We start from the raw sequence: 14,582 nt of genomic DNA, 5'->3' as shown, positions 1-14,582 counted from the left end.
GCTGCAAGCCTTGCCACGTGGTTTATAATAGGAGAGAAGTTGGTTGGCCTGTAGAGCTGGATCTGCGGCAGAATTTGGTGGTAGGCATCCGTTATTCCTTGGATCCCTACAACACAAGGACGGAAAGCTGCACAAGAGCCCACAATTCCTCCAGTCATTATTTTATATGCATTACTAAACAGCATAGCCAGAAGACAACTGACACAGCTGTGAACTCCTGAAGGGAAAATAAAGCAGCAGCGTAACTGGAAATACAGGAAGCATAGAGATGGAAGTAGTGGACAGTTGCAGAGATAGGATTTGCACAGTTCTTCCCCATTCTACAGTTCTTCACCTTAGTTTTTGTGCCTTTAACATCAGAAAGTTCAGGATTTTAGCTTTTAAGCTGGCAGGGCTGATTGAGAAGGCTTCAAACTAGGTTTGAAGGGGAAGGCAGTAAGACCAGACTTGGCAGACATGAGCCTAGGACTGACATGTCAGCATCAGGGGGTGAAATCAAAAGCCCAGCTACAGTGCATCTATACCCTGCTGACTTTGAAGTGTGTGAGTATCACTGGAACACACCTGCACACTTACAGAGACAAGCCAGGGTTTCCTATGGTAATAAAAGCCAAAAGGGAAACAGCAGAAAATTATCTCAAAGGAATGATGAATATTCCTCCAGGAAGGCGATACAGCCAACAGCCCAGCTGAGTGCGTTACACCAACACAAAGAGCACAAGCAACAGACAGGAGGACCTGGAAGCCATTGGTGCTCCTAGAAAACTACAACTTTGTGCCCTTATTGAAACTTGGTGGGACATCCATGGGAACCCTGTCACTAGAGTATACAGCTATTGATGGCTACAGGCTGTCAGGAAGGAACAGGAGAGTAAGAAGAGGCGGAAGGGCTGCCCTCTATACCAAGAGGTGGACTGACCGCAAAGAGCAGCTATGTGGGTAAAAATCAGATAGAAAGCCTGTGGGTAAAAATTAGTGACCAAGACAACAAAGGGAACTTCATGGTTGGGGTCCACCACAGACTGCCGGATCAAGGGGAGCCTGTTGATGAAACCTTTCTGCTCCAGCTACGGGAGGCTCTTGTCCTGCTGGGGGACTTGAACTGTCCTGGTGTCTGCTGGGAAAGTAGCACAGTGAGCTGTAGGCAATCCAGGAGACTCCAGGAATGCATGGAAGAAGATAACTTCTTGATCTTGACCCCCATAATCAACAGCCCTGCCAGAGAGGATGCATTACTGGATCTGCTGGTCACCAACGCAAGGCAGCAAATTGGGAACATCAAGATCAGAGGCAACCTGCACTGACTGCATTGATGAAATTGGCAGTCCTGACAAATATGGGTCAGGTAAAATTAGGCTCCTGAAGGTTAGGAAAGCAGACTTCCAGCTCTTCAGAGAGACAACCAGTGGGATCCTCTAGGATACTGCCCTCGGGGACAAGGGAGAAGAACAGAGCTTGGCAGACTTTTAAGGAAGCTTTCCATAGAACACAAAAGCTAGCAATCCCAGGAGCAAGAAATCAGGCAAGGAAGGCAAGACACCACTATAGCTGAGTAGGGAACTGCTGGTCAAACTAAAGGGAAAGAAACAAATGCATAGGCAGTTGAAGCTAAGACAGGTCACCCACGAAGAGTATAAAGTTCAGTTATGTAGGAGTGGCCAAGGTGGAGCTGGAACTGAACCTGACAAAGTAGGCAAAAGGTAAAAGGAAGAGCTTCTATAGGCCCATTAACCAGAAAAGAAAAGTCAAAGGTGTTAGACCCTGATCAACAATGCCAGAAAACTGGTAACAACAGATGAGGAGGCTGAGGTACCCAATAGCTTTTTTGCCTCAGCCTTCAATGGCAAACTCTCTTTCCACACCTCTTGAGTGGATGGACAGCAGGCTGAGGACTGGAGGAGCTAAGTCCCTCCCACTGTAAGTAAAGATCAGGTGTGTGATCACCTGAGGTATCTGAATGTACTTAAGTCTGTGGGACCCATAGATGGCTTCACCAAGGGCAAGTCCTCCCTGACCAACTCAGTGGCCTTGCACAATGGCATAGCTCAGTAGACAAGGGAGGGGACAGAGATGTCATTTATATGGACTTCTGTAAAGGCTTTGACACAGATCCCCACAACATCCTTCTCTCTAAATTGGAGAGAGATGAAGTTGATGAGTGGACTGTTAGATGGGTAACAAAGTGGTTGGACAGTCACATCCAGAGAGTAGTGGTCAATGGCTCAGAGTCCCAATGGACGTTAGTGACAAGTGGGGTCCCTCAGGGGTCCATACTGGGACCAGCGTTGGTTAATATCTTCATTAGTACATGAAGGGAACAAGTGTACCCTCAGCCGGTTTGCAGATGACACACCTGAAGGACAGGGCCATCCAGAGAGACCTGGACAAGCCTGAGAAGTGGCCCACGGGAATCTCTGAGGTTTAACAAGGCCAGATGCTGGTGCTGCATCTGAGCTGGGTATCAGTCCCAGTATTGATCCAGACCGGGGCAGGAACAGATCGAGAGCAGCCCTGATGAGAAGGGTTTGGGGGTGCTGGTGGATGAGAGGCTGCACACGCCTGGCCCTGTGTGTTGGCACCCAGAAACCAACCGTGTCCTGGCTGCATCAAAAGAAGTGTGGGCAGCAGGTCAAGGGAGGGGATTCTGCCCCTCCAGTCCCCTCAGCTGAGGCCCCACCTGCAGTGCTGCATCCAGCTCTGGAGTCCTCAGTGCCAGACAGACACGAACCTGGTGGAGCCAGTCCAGAGGAGGCCACCAGGTTAATCAGGGGGATGGAGCAGCTCTCTTAGGAGGAAAGGCTGAGAGAATTGGGTTTGTTCAGCCTGGAAAACAGGACGCTTAGGGGTGACATAACTGCAGCCTTCCAGTTCCTAAGGGGGGCTTACAAGAAAGATGGACAGGGACTTTTTACAAGAGCGTGTAGTGACAGGAAAAAGAGGAATGGATTCAAACTGAGAGTAGGTTTAGATTAGATACTTCTTTGCTGTGAGGATGGTGAGGCACTGGAACCAGTTGCCCAGAGTAGTTGTGGCTGCCCCTTGCTTGGAAGTGTTCAAGGCCAGGTTGGATAGAACTCTGAGCAGCCCTGGTCTAGCAAAAAGTCTCCCTGCCCATGGCAGGGGTCTGAAACTAGATGATCTTTAATGTCCTTTCCAATTCAAACCATTCTCTGATTCTATGAAATTGCAGGAAAAATAACCAAGCAAAGATATGCTGAAGACTATGTTTACTCCTCCTTTCTACCTTGTCAATTTACCTTGTTTAATTGGTTATGTCCTAATTAGACAAGGTCAGAAGCTCTTGGGAACACTATCTTTTCATTTTCTTTGTGCAGAAGTGAGAAAACAATCCCTGATTGAAAATTCAACCATTTCTGTAACAGAAATGGCAATCTCTAAGGGGTTTTCTAATGCAAAAAGCTTTTTTCAGTTTAACCAAACAATTTTTTTTTAAGTCCTATTTTAGATGGTACGTACTCTTCTATGGATCCATCTAAATTGGTCTATTCCTGGCTTGTATCAATGCAGCTTCATTTGTCACTGTTTACATTGTCCATCATCAGGTTTTAGCATGGTACTGCTCAAAACTGCTGCACAAAGACCCTAAAAGATCACAGACCCAGATCCCAGTGAGGCAGACAAGGCTGAACTGAGAAGAAATGCTTGGATTTTAGCACTGGATTTCTACTTCAACTTTTTGTTGGCCTAAGACCAGAGAAAAAAAACTAAGTGAAAAATGCTTGTTCAAGAACAATTCTGTGTGACAGCACGCTGAGAGATCTCAGCCCTTAAAGGTCATGATCTAGCATTGGGAGCTGCCCTTAAATACAGCAGTGTGCTGGGGTGACCCTGGCTGGATATGAGATGCCCATCAAAGCCATTTATCACCCCACTCTTCAGCTGGACAAGGGAGAGAAAATACAATAAGGCTCATGGATCAAGATAAGGACAGGGAGATTGCTCAGCACCCACCATCATAGGCAAACCTGATTTGACATGGGGAAATCAGATGAATTTGTTGCTAATCAAATCTGAATAAGATAAAAAAAAGTAAAAACTCAATCTTGAAAACATCTTCCCCTCACCTCCCCTCTTCTGAGGCTCAAATTCACTCCCGAATTCTCTCTCTCCTCCCCCCTCAGTGGGGTACAGCAAATGGGGTCTGTGGTCAGTTCACATATCATCTTTGCTGCTCCTTCTTCAGAGGAAAGTCTCTCCTCACTCCTCCCCTGCTCCAGCAAAGGGTCACTTCCACAGGAAACAACCCTCAATAAACTTCTCCCATATGAGTCCTCCCCACAAGCTGCAGATCTTAATGAACTGCCTGTGTAGGTCCCTCCCACAAGATGCATTCATTCAGCAACAGGCTACTCCAGGGAAGGGCATCCATGGGCTGGTGGTGGGTGTTTCTTCCCCCATGGACTCCATGGGCTACAGAGGCACAGCTGTCTCACCACGGTCTTCACCACAGCCTGCAAGGGAATCTCTGCTTGAGTGCTTGGAACACTTTCTCCTCCTTCTTATTTACCAGCCTTGGTGTCTCTACTATTGATCCTCTAATATAGTCTCAGTCCTTCCCTCTGAGTGCTGTCACACAAGGTTTTTTTCCTCGTTCTTAAATCTGTTATCCCACCATCACTGATGGACTTGGTCTTTGCCAGTGATGAGTCTGTCTTGGAGCTGGCTGGCATCAGCTCCATTAGATACCAGGGAAGACTCTGGCAGCTTGTCAGAGAAACTGCCCCTGTAGCCCCCACTACCAAAACATTGCCATGCAAACCAAATATAACCTGAAACCACCTCCTCTGAAGAAGATGGCTATGAAGAAAAGCAAGCTTTTAAGACAAACTTGAAAAGACAGTGGTCAAACATATCCACATTGCTGGTGGGGAAATCCTTGTTTCTAACAGGCTCAGCAGACGGTGGCTCTGGAATCTTAACAAGCACAGGCAAAGGGCTGAGCTGAATCCACTGGCACCTGTAACCCAGCAGAAGTAACCAATTTGAAGCAACAAAACTTTCAGTACAGACTGACAATCAATTAAATCTAGACCTTTTCACTGAAGGTTATGGAGCTTGCCTGCATCAACACACATCTGCTTTTGTCAGCATCAAGGTGAGAGTAAAGTTATATTTGCCCCATATCTTGGTGCTGCATTTGATTTCTACCAGTTGTGAAATAAACACAGCACTTCAAACACCTCCCCCACTCAGTGGCATTATTAATAAAAAGGTGTTCTCATCTTGGCAATAAGGGTTGCTGGGGTTGAAGTTCAAAGCAAACTCATGAGATACCTTGGGAAATGGGACATTACAAACAGTTAGGGAATGCAGACATGGACAGAGCAAGGGCCCAGCATGGTGAACACCCTACCTGCCAGCTAGGAGGAACCCGAGCTCCAAACCCAAATGCAGGAAACAGCTTGTCACTGGAAAGAAAGGGCAACAATAAAAATGAGAAAGAGCAATTCTGTAATAACTCACTCTTCAGTTTTATTCACCAAAAGTAGCTGGAGACCAAGGCAGAATTCCTGCCACAAGGAATTGGTACATCATCTAGCTGCCCATGGCCTAGCACCAGGTATCCAATGGTTTCAGACTTGGGCTTGAGAGTTAGATAATTTCTCTCAGTGCAGCACCCCACAGGACTCTCAGGAGATTTCAAAGTAGCAAGAGAAAAGCCAGACCACTCCTAGCCTGGCTACAGGACAAAGCAGACAAACATGATTGCTCCCATTGCTCCCAATGTCCATTCCCATTGAACCAAATAGGACATTCATGTTTGCAATGCACCATCTGCAACAAGAGATCAGTGCCCAGCTGAAGCATCAAGGGACTCAGAAGGGACAAGCCAAGCAAATACGGCAAATTATGAAGGGCTGCCATTGCCCTCCCTAGCACTGACAGAAGCAAGAGGAAACAGTAGCAGCTCCTAAAGGGATCTCCCAAGGAAAGGCAGCCCTTCAATCATTAAAAGAGTGCAGGGCTAGAACAAGCTGTTCTAGTCACATTTTTGACATGGTGACTAGATCAGTCAAGATCATTATATATGTATCATAATTCTGGACTACACTTCCCACACTCCAGATGGCAATCAAGGTACTCATTTATCCCATCTGAGCTGATGTAGTGAAAAGAATCTGGTGACTTGGGATCTCCACTAGAGGCAGTGAAGTCTACACCCACCTGATCAGGCAACATGATGGCAGCAAGTCACTGATATGTCAGCACAAACAAATGAGAAGAACAAACTATATCCAGAAACAGGGGGTTAGCTCAAGACCACACAGTTCCTTTTCTCCCAGGCACACAGCAACCCTATGCAGGGACATGCACACAAGCCTGCACCCCTTTTCCCACTTGGGTACAGGTATTTCCAACCCATAGCAATCCTTTCCATTGACAGACCAAACCAATTTCTCAAAAGACGTTTAAGAAGCCCTAGCTCCATTAAAGTGCTATTTGATCACAAAAAGCAAAAATACAGTATCCTTTAGTGTTTTGCAGACTTCATCACTGCAAATTCATACTGCATTTGCAGTCACTCATGCTGCCAATAAAAGTACTGAACACAACCTCACTGCTTTTGTCCTGTCATCTACCAATACAAGCAGTGGGGAACAACTCACCATAAAGTTAATCTGGCAGCCTCCCATCACATAGTCCAGAAATTAATATTCTGTCTCAATCTAGAGGAACAGATATTGTAACATCTACTCATGTCACTACAATCAGAAAATAAAAAAAAAAATAAGATACCCAACAAAAATCTTCCTACCTTGCAGGATTTTATCCTAATAATGCCAGAGTTTTTGTAGTTTTTTTCTTTTGTTTTTTTTCTCAGGATGAATGCATTCATATTCCACTTACAGAAAACAAGCACAGAAGCATGTTCCAAAATATGTGCCTTTACAGGAGAGCAAATCACTGAAACAGACAGTGCCACACATCCCCCAGTTTCAGAGTTACCAAAATACCCAGCAGAATTAAGAAATTGAATTTTGAAAGGTCTGTGACTACTTTGGCCACTATCTGATGAGCTAAACAGAGTGCTTTTGCCACCAGCACTAGGCAGAGGAAGCAAAATTCTCAGGGTGGGAAGGCTAAAAAAGCCTGGGCCACAGGTTCCCAGTGGCAGTGTTTACCTGCTTGGATTCATTCACATCGGTTCTGAAGTCACAAGAGCTAGAAAAAAGGCAAGAACCTTCCACCCACTTTTGTATTATGCCCAATCAAGCTGGCTGGCAACTGGAGTAGTCCTGGGCTACGTCCTGTGTGCAAATACAGCTGCCTCAATTCAAGTGAATCTCAATCTCCAGGAGAATGAGATGTCAGGTTTTCACTGCAAACAAACCAAAACCAGCACCACCAGCATGTGACTCAACTTACTCTAGTATTGGATGACCAAGACAAGTGCCCCTTGGAAGGACTACTGTTAGCTGTTAGCAAGCAAGGTGACCAGAGTGCTCAGGAGGGGGACCAGCTCCAGCACATACATTATATGAGACAAGCTGTGTTTCTGGACTCACCTGTTACAACATCAAAACGCACTTCTATTTTCACTTGACTCAGCAGAGGCCAAAGCAAGCTGAACTGCTGGGAAAAGTAGCTCAGCGGACAACAGGATCAGCAGATAACCGGCTCAAGGATATTTTTAGAAATAGGAATGGTAACAGAACCCAAAGAAAACAAAGAAATATAATTCCCACACCAGTTTTTATTATTTTTAAATGCTGGCTTAATAATACAAAAATACACATTTGGAGGCAACAACTAAAAGGGCACGTCCGAGGTCAATATTAGAAAGGGTTTGAAAGGCTGAAATCTGGACTAAGCAGGGGCTGAGGAAGTTCATCAGAGAGGCAGCATCAGCTGTCTGCATGTGCCCAGGGTCGGTTCTAAAGCGCCTAACAAGTCATGGGAGCCATCACTGTCAGGATCTGCACACTGCACCTGAAAGGAGGAGGAAGCAGGCAATGGGCAGGTGTCCTGCATTAGGGAGACTGGCCATGGCTCACTGCCCCATCTCCTGTCTGACAGCTCTGCATCAATGCTGGTGAACTCCCCCATGCCATTAGGACTGGAGATGCTGGCCACACCACTAACTGAAACCCAAGAGCAAAGACACACAGCCACAGTGAATCTCAAGAGAGGAACATGTTCACTTCCTCACCCATTTAAGTATGCATGGTGAAAACTTAAAAAAAAATAATCGTCCCCTGGTTTAAATGGAAGAGATTAAATAAATAAATAAATATTTTAAAGAAACATTAAAACCCCCCAACATTTCAGAGTACAAATGTGTAAATGTGAGGTCATTCAGGACAAGATATGCAACTGGGGTAATGGGAACAAGCAATTAAAACTTTATTATTCAAACTGTGCTCCTTTTTTCTGTCAAACAATAGTATCAATTTACAAGGAAATTCCAATTTCCATGGAACAGTAAGTCTGTCTCTTTCTGCATCTTATACCAACCAAATTATAAATACTTTATTAATAAACAGTAATTTTTATGTCAGAATGAAGGCTTCAGAACTAGATAATGCAGAACAGCAATGCACATACAAATAAAAATACATTAATAACCAGTTTACAGGAACATGGTGTCATAGCTCTCCACAAAATCACCAGCGAGGAGCATTTCTAACATGTTCAAGTGCAGAACACTAGTAATTCCAGAAGCAGTCAACTAAGGGACAGTTGTAAGCAGCTGCCTCTTCCTCCTCTGAAACTCACATGCCACACAGATTCAGGAATTCTCTTTCTGAGATCTGCCTTCAGAAATCAAGTTGACGTTACTCCAGTATAAACCACAGTGACAGCTTTCTCCTAAGGACAATGGGACAAGATGAACCCATGGGTAATTTCACACCCTGATAAGGATGTCAAATTCAATGGCTACATACCTGAATTTGACATAGGGCTCTTTACAGGACTATTCACATCTAAAGGGTGTCTTCCACTGGTATCAATGGAAAACCCATGCAAACAGCCAGGTGAATTATGGCTTAATGTAGTCACCTAAATGGGAAGCACCATGGCATCTTCCAGTGTCTTAATGGCAAAAGATACCACAGAGACTGTTTCCCCTTCTCCTCCCCCATCCTTCCCACCTAACTTCTGCTCTTCTCATCTAAACACTCCACCATGAAGCAATTCCCACCCCTCCTCCCTGAACTTTACTTGACTTCTCCCAACATTTCTGATGTTTGCACATCACCCAAAAGTGACTGGATCATGCCAGGGAGGCCTTCTCTTGTGCAGAAGCCAGGGTGCAGACTCCCAGTGAAGAGTCTCCTTTATGCCAGTACACCTGGAGAGCTTCAGGGAATCCAGCCATCTCCACATATCTCTTCTCCCCTCCTTCCTGCTCCTACTCCCTTCACAGCCATGCCAAGGACCAGTTCAGTTATTAGTTCACAACATGGTATGGTTTAAAACAAACCTCTTCTTACAAGGGCTTTTTTCTAAGACTGGCCAAGATTCACTGCAGGCAGCCCAAAGAGTGGTGTGGCTGCAAACAAAACCCTCCAATACTGCAGGACACTGTATTGCCTTATTTATTATTTCTTCGCAAATGAACTCTCCAATACTCATTACAAGCCATGGAATACAGTCAGCAAGAAAAAGGCCCCTTTCATCTACAGGAGGAACTTTCAAAATCCACAGAAAATTATTTTGCCTTTGTGTATATGCCACTAAACCTGAGAATACCAACAAATACAAATTTCTATTTTGCTACTTCTACTTGCTACATTTGTTATTTCTATTTAAGTAACTATGGGGTTGAGATGCTGCTCTCACTTATTTTTCATAAGACCGGAACAAAGATTAGGCTGTGTCACAAATATGAGCTGTTCTTAACACAGAACAAGGAGAACATCACCCTGAATCACAATGAAGAAAGAATTGCCATAACAGTACATAACATTTGATCAAAAGATTTATGTTCACACACATATTCAGCATTTAATCCTCACACAGAGCTGGCAAAGTTGTTGTTTAGGGCATACACCAAAATGGTGTATGCTGCCCAAAGTTTCACCACCAGGTAAATTTTTGGAAGCCTCAAACAAGAGGTTTCGAGGAACAAATTCCAAATGAAAAATAAAACAGTAGTGCAACATTATATACTTCAGTGTTGTTAGTGAAACTCCTGACTATCAGTCTAGACTCCCCTGACTAACTTCCCCAGCATGTTAAGGATATGAACAGCTTAATCCTTTTTCACAGCTACATTGGGAAATTTCAGAGATTATTTGCCCATACATCAAGAATTTCGGCTTAAATGAACTAACAGAAAAAAGCTATCCTTTTGAAGAAGTACATAATTCTGAAGTGGACTCCAAAGCACAGAAAGCTTCTAGAAAACAAACAAAACAAAATAACAACACAATATTTTTGGGCTATAGCAAATACAGCCCCACAAAACAGCATGTGTAGACCATGTCATGTCAGTTCTAACCAATGACAATATGCACCTCTTAGTCACCTCCTCTATATGCTTGCTGCACACTTTTAAACAAAGATGACTTCTTTCTGACCTAAGATTGTTGATTCCCCACCAATAACAACTCACAAACACCACTTAGAACACTGCCACCAATCAACCTGTTCAAGGTTTGGATTTTTCTTTTTTTTTTTTTTTTTTCTTTCTCTCAGGGAATTTTTCTCCCATTTGTTGCCTACGAGGGACAAAAGATGTGGCCAAGATGGGGAGGAGGGGACAAGGGGTGTAGTTGGCTGCAGTCTCAGCTGGGGAGTGAGCTTGGTACCTGGGGGAGATTTTCTCTTGCGAAGTGCAGAGATACCAAGACTAATTTGGTGCTGAACTGCTGCTGCCCAAAGGCTTCACCACTGTGGAGTTTTGTCCTTCACTGCTTCTCCTAACCCTGGGTGAGCCTCTGCTCATTAAGACCAGCAGTTGAACTGGGACCTTTTCAACAACCAACCTCACTGGAAGAGACCCTCATCAAGTGGTTGAGTACCTCAGGGGAAACCCAGGACCCCTCTCTCCCTCTGGTGGGAGCACCTCCCTGCTGCCTGTGGGAGCCGTTGCCACTGCTGGACCCCCATTGCTCCTGCCACAGCTTCGGGTTTTTTGCTACACTTTGTTTGCCACCCAGGGTCTGCTCACCTCTGCTCTTCCAGCCTGCTGTTCTGAGGTTCCTGCCTGGCTGCTTCCCGTGAGTTCGCCAAAGAAGCCCCTTGTGCATCCCTTCCGCCAGCCCGGCCGCCATTGTCGTGCGCAGAGAGGCGGCCGAGCTCGCGCCACAGCGCCCCCTGCAGCCCCGGGGGAATCATCGCCCCGCCCTGCCCGGCCGGGAGCCAGCAGCGCCCCTGCCGGCTGTGCCCGGAACTGCACCGCAGGGGAAGGGGCCTGCAGCCGGGACAAGGCCGGCCCTGCGGCTCTGCGTCTGCTCGTCCGTGCTGCCGGCTTGGAGCTGGTTTGCCATGTTATACACACACACTGTCATGTAGTAAGGAACTGCTATTCCTTTTCAGGTATCTTTGCCTGAAAGCTCTGTCATTTCAAAGTTATAATAATTCAGACGGAAGAGGGTCATAGTCATCTTTCCATAGGAGGTTCCCGCCTTCTTTGGCAGATACCTGTCTTTTACACCAAGACAACACCTGAACACCTATTTCCAGGTTAATAATCTCAGTAATTATTAGGAACTACCATACTGCACAAAGAACAACATTAGCATGCATGTGTTTTGCTAAATCTTCCATATCAAGCTTTCAGCATGAGATTTCTTCAGAGAGAGGATGAAGAAGTAAAATTCTGCGAATGTAAAGCATTTAGGTGTTAGAAAAGTAGAAAGAAATTACACTCACACAGAACAATCTATGTATTTAAATGCCTTTAAATTATCAATGCATTGCTTAGAAGAGAAATTACCATATTAAGTTGCTATCAGATTTTTCTTTTGTAGAAACATATTAAAATATGCAGTTGTTCTGCTATACCTCCACAAGCCAGGGACACAAAGAATTAATTATCATATACAAGACCACAGGGGAATGCAATTCTGACTCAAAACTAAATTTCTACTTGAAAAAGATAGAAAAAGAGTTGGGAAAACCTTCCAGTCTCTTGAGTGGATAAATCTGACAGATAACTCAAAGACCTCTCTGTGTTAATATCCCAAGGCACTTAAGTTTGTCCAATATCTGCACGTTTCTCAGTCAACTTAGAAGCAGTGCTAGAAAGCCGCAATGAAAAAAACCCAAAAAACCCAACCAACCAAGACACCATCACCAAAGCTCAACTTGAAACCTGGGCCAGAATAGTGAAAAAAAACCAGTTACAATTCTTCTTATGACTAATCATTGGAAACTGTGTCACTTCTGCATTTCCTGACTTCTCAATTTGACAACTCATCATATTTTAAAACAGACATATAATCCCTTATCTGCTGCACTACAATTCTAGAAAGGCAATCTAATAACTTAAATATGACTAGACAACCTGATAACTCATAGTTAGCATCAACAGAAAATTGAGGACTTGGAACAACAAAGAGAATTTCTAAAGGCTGTACCTAGATAGGTTTATTTAAATCTCCACCACAGAAAGTTTGCAAGGGAACAACTGAACTTCCTCCAGCATGGATTTAAGTTGTTCTTGATGACCTTAAAAATATGACAGCGTAATGTCACATGAGGAATACAGCATGCAACTCACAAGGAATGATGACATGAGGGCTCTTCATGGCAAGTTAAGAATAGCTTCAACCAGTTCAATCCTGGCATGTATCAATGGCCAAGCAACAGCTCTGCAAGAAATAAAAGCTTGATGCTCTCAGTGAAGTTACATTTTACAGCCAAGCTCAACACCAATGAGAAGGAAGAGAGACCCTCTTCTCATTTGCTGTCCGTGGTCAGACTCCTTACTCAGGTAGTTCCATCCAGTCACCAGGCAGCAAATAAACAATTTGCTGCAGCCATAGTGAGCAGAATACCTTTTTATACGATACTTTCTCCGCAAGACTGGTGCAAAGCGTGACCAGGAGTGGGACTCTCTCTCACTTTGAATAAGAATAAGCTGTCCGATCAACTCAAGGAAAACACTTTGTGGAAATTCTACCTCTGTTCTGTACACAAGCTGCCATGCTCCAGCATTGCTCTGCTTGTTAAACTCCAGAAATTGATCTGATTTACCTAAGAAATCCTGCACACAAAAACCCAGAAGTAATCAGCCTCCTCTATATTTTACCAAAATGAGTAAAGAATTAACTAAATAGTAGACAATACTTCAAAAAAGAATGAAGTCAAACAAACTGTGCATTAATTTTCTTTCTTTTTTTATTTTCCTTTTAAAAACTGCTGCACTCTGTAAGTCATCAGCATTTATAAGCTCCAATTCCAAGATCTCCTCCTCAAACCACTTTTGTCCCTACAAATCGCATCAGTTTGCTAACTGAGAGTTAGGTGACTAAATCCCTGTATTGGTCTTAAAATAACATTGAGCAGAACACCTAAATTTCCACCTTTTCTTCTTTAACAAAATTACTGAAATATCAGTTCGCTTGAGACAATTATATAAGTGATTGGTATTCACATACAGAATATTCAAAACCAAAATAATACTTTAAAACCTAAACCTGGCAGTTGAGTTTCTAGTTTGACATTGTGGACTTCAACATGCAATTGTATCTCCAACTTACTCCACTGTAAATAACACAAAATACAGCAAGCCTTTGCTCACAAATGGATTACTGGCTTAGCTTAACGTCTGCAAACACAGAGATTCCTGACCAAAAGGCACAAAATGTAATTACTAGAGAAGTATGCAAGATATTATTTTTAAAATCAATACCTTTTTGTCCAAGTTTTGGGCTTCAATTTCCATGTACACAACCCTGGTATCCTTAATCTCCTCTGCTGAAATCCCTGCCATGGAAATTTAGGGGGGGAAAAAGTGTAAACAAGAAATCACAGAGTTTTGCTTATATTTTGTCCATAAAAGAAACTGTAATTTCTGTTAAATATCTCTCTCCTGTATATATGTAGCATTTGAAGATATACTGACAAGAAACCAGAAAAGCCACTTTATCCCAGACAATATATTGAGAGAGTTTTTTCAAACAAAAGCCTTATTACTGTAATAGTGCCCTTTCCTGCTGGCTTTTCCTGCTTCAGTTCCAGCAGTTGGGCGAACACTGAGCTGGACAGAACCTAATGTTAGAAGACAGATAATAAAAAAATAATAATAAAAATATCATGTTAGACAAAGAGGAAAGAATTACTCTTGAAGTGCCTCCTAAGTTAAGCAATTAATTACAAAATACATGTATTTCTAACCTTTGCTTTGATCGACATAATGATTTTTCTAACCACATTCAATGGTAACACAAACAAACATGTTTAACAGTGTTTTCAAATCTGAATATGTTTCAGCCTTTGACAAAGCACATTTTCACTTCATTTTTCATAGTAAAGCCAACTTTTGCTGCTATTTTGTACATCATTTAACACGTCTACACGCACCTGATCCAGTGCACACTCAATCCCTCCCAGGTAGTCATCATCATTTCAATCAAAGGACTTGTTATCAATATCATACACGCTGA

The 14,582-nt window shown here is 43.6% G+C and overlaps 1 long non-coding RNA gene across 1 annotated transcript; it reads right to left on the bottom strand.

Annotated features, from left to right (window-relative positions):
• Positions 1-11,487: 11,487 nt before the first annotated feature.
• LOC128935890 (uncharacterized) lies at positions 11,488-14,519 on the bottom strand. The gene is made up of 4 exons (XR_008482970.1): positions 14,500-14,519; positions 13,829-13,902; positions 12,695-12,785; positions 11,488-11,791 (listed from the first exon to the last, which is right to left on the bottom strand). It is a non-coding gene; the product is annotated as an uncharacterized LOC128935890 (long non-coding RNA).
• Between the last annotated feature and the right edge of the window lie 63 nt (positions 14,520-14,582).

This window comes from Melozone crissalis, unplaced genomic scaffold (assembly GCF_028551555.1).
Source record: "Melozone crissalis strain CALT ecotype California unplaced genomic scaffold, PUWL_Pcris_2 ptg000017l_1, whole genome shotgun sequence".
NCBI classification, from domain to species: Eukaryota; Metazoa; Chordata; class Aves; order Passeriformes; family Passerellidae; genus Melozone; species Melozone crissalis.
Note: the sequence above shows the minus strand (reverse complement) of the source record. Positions and strands in the feature narration are given on the sequence as shown.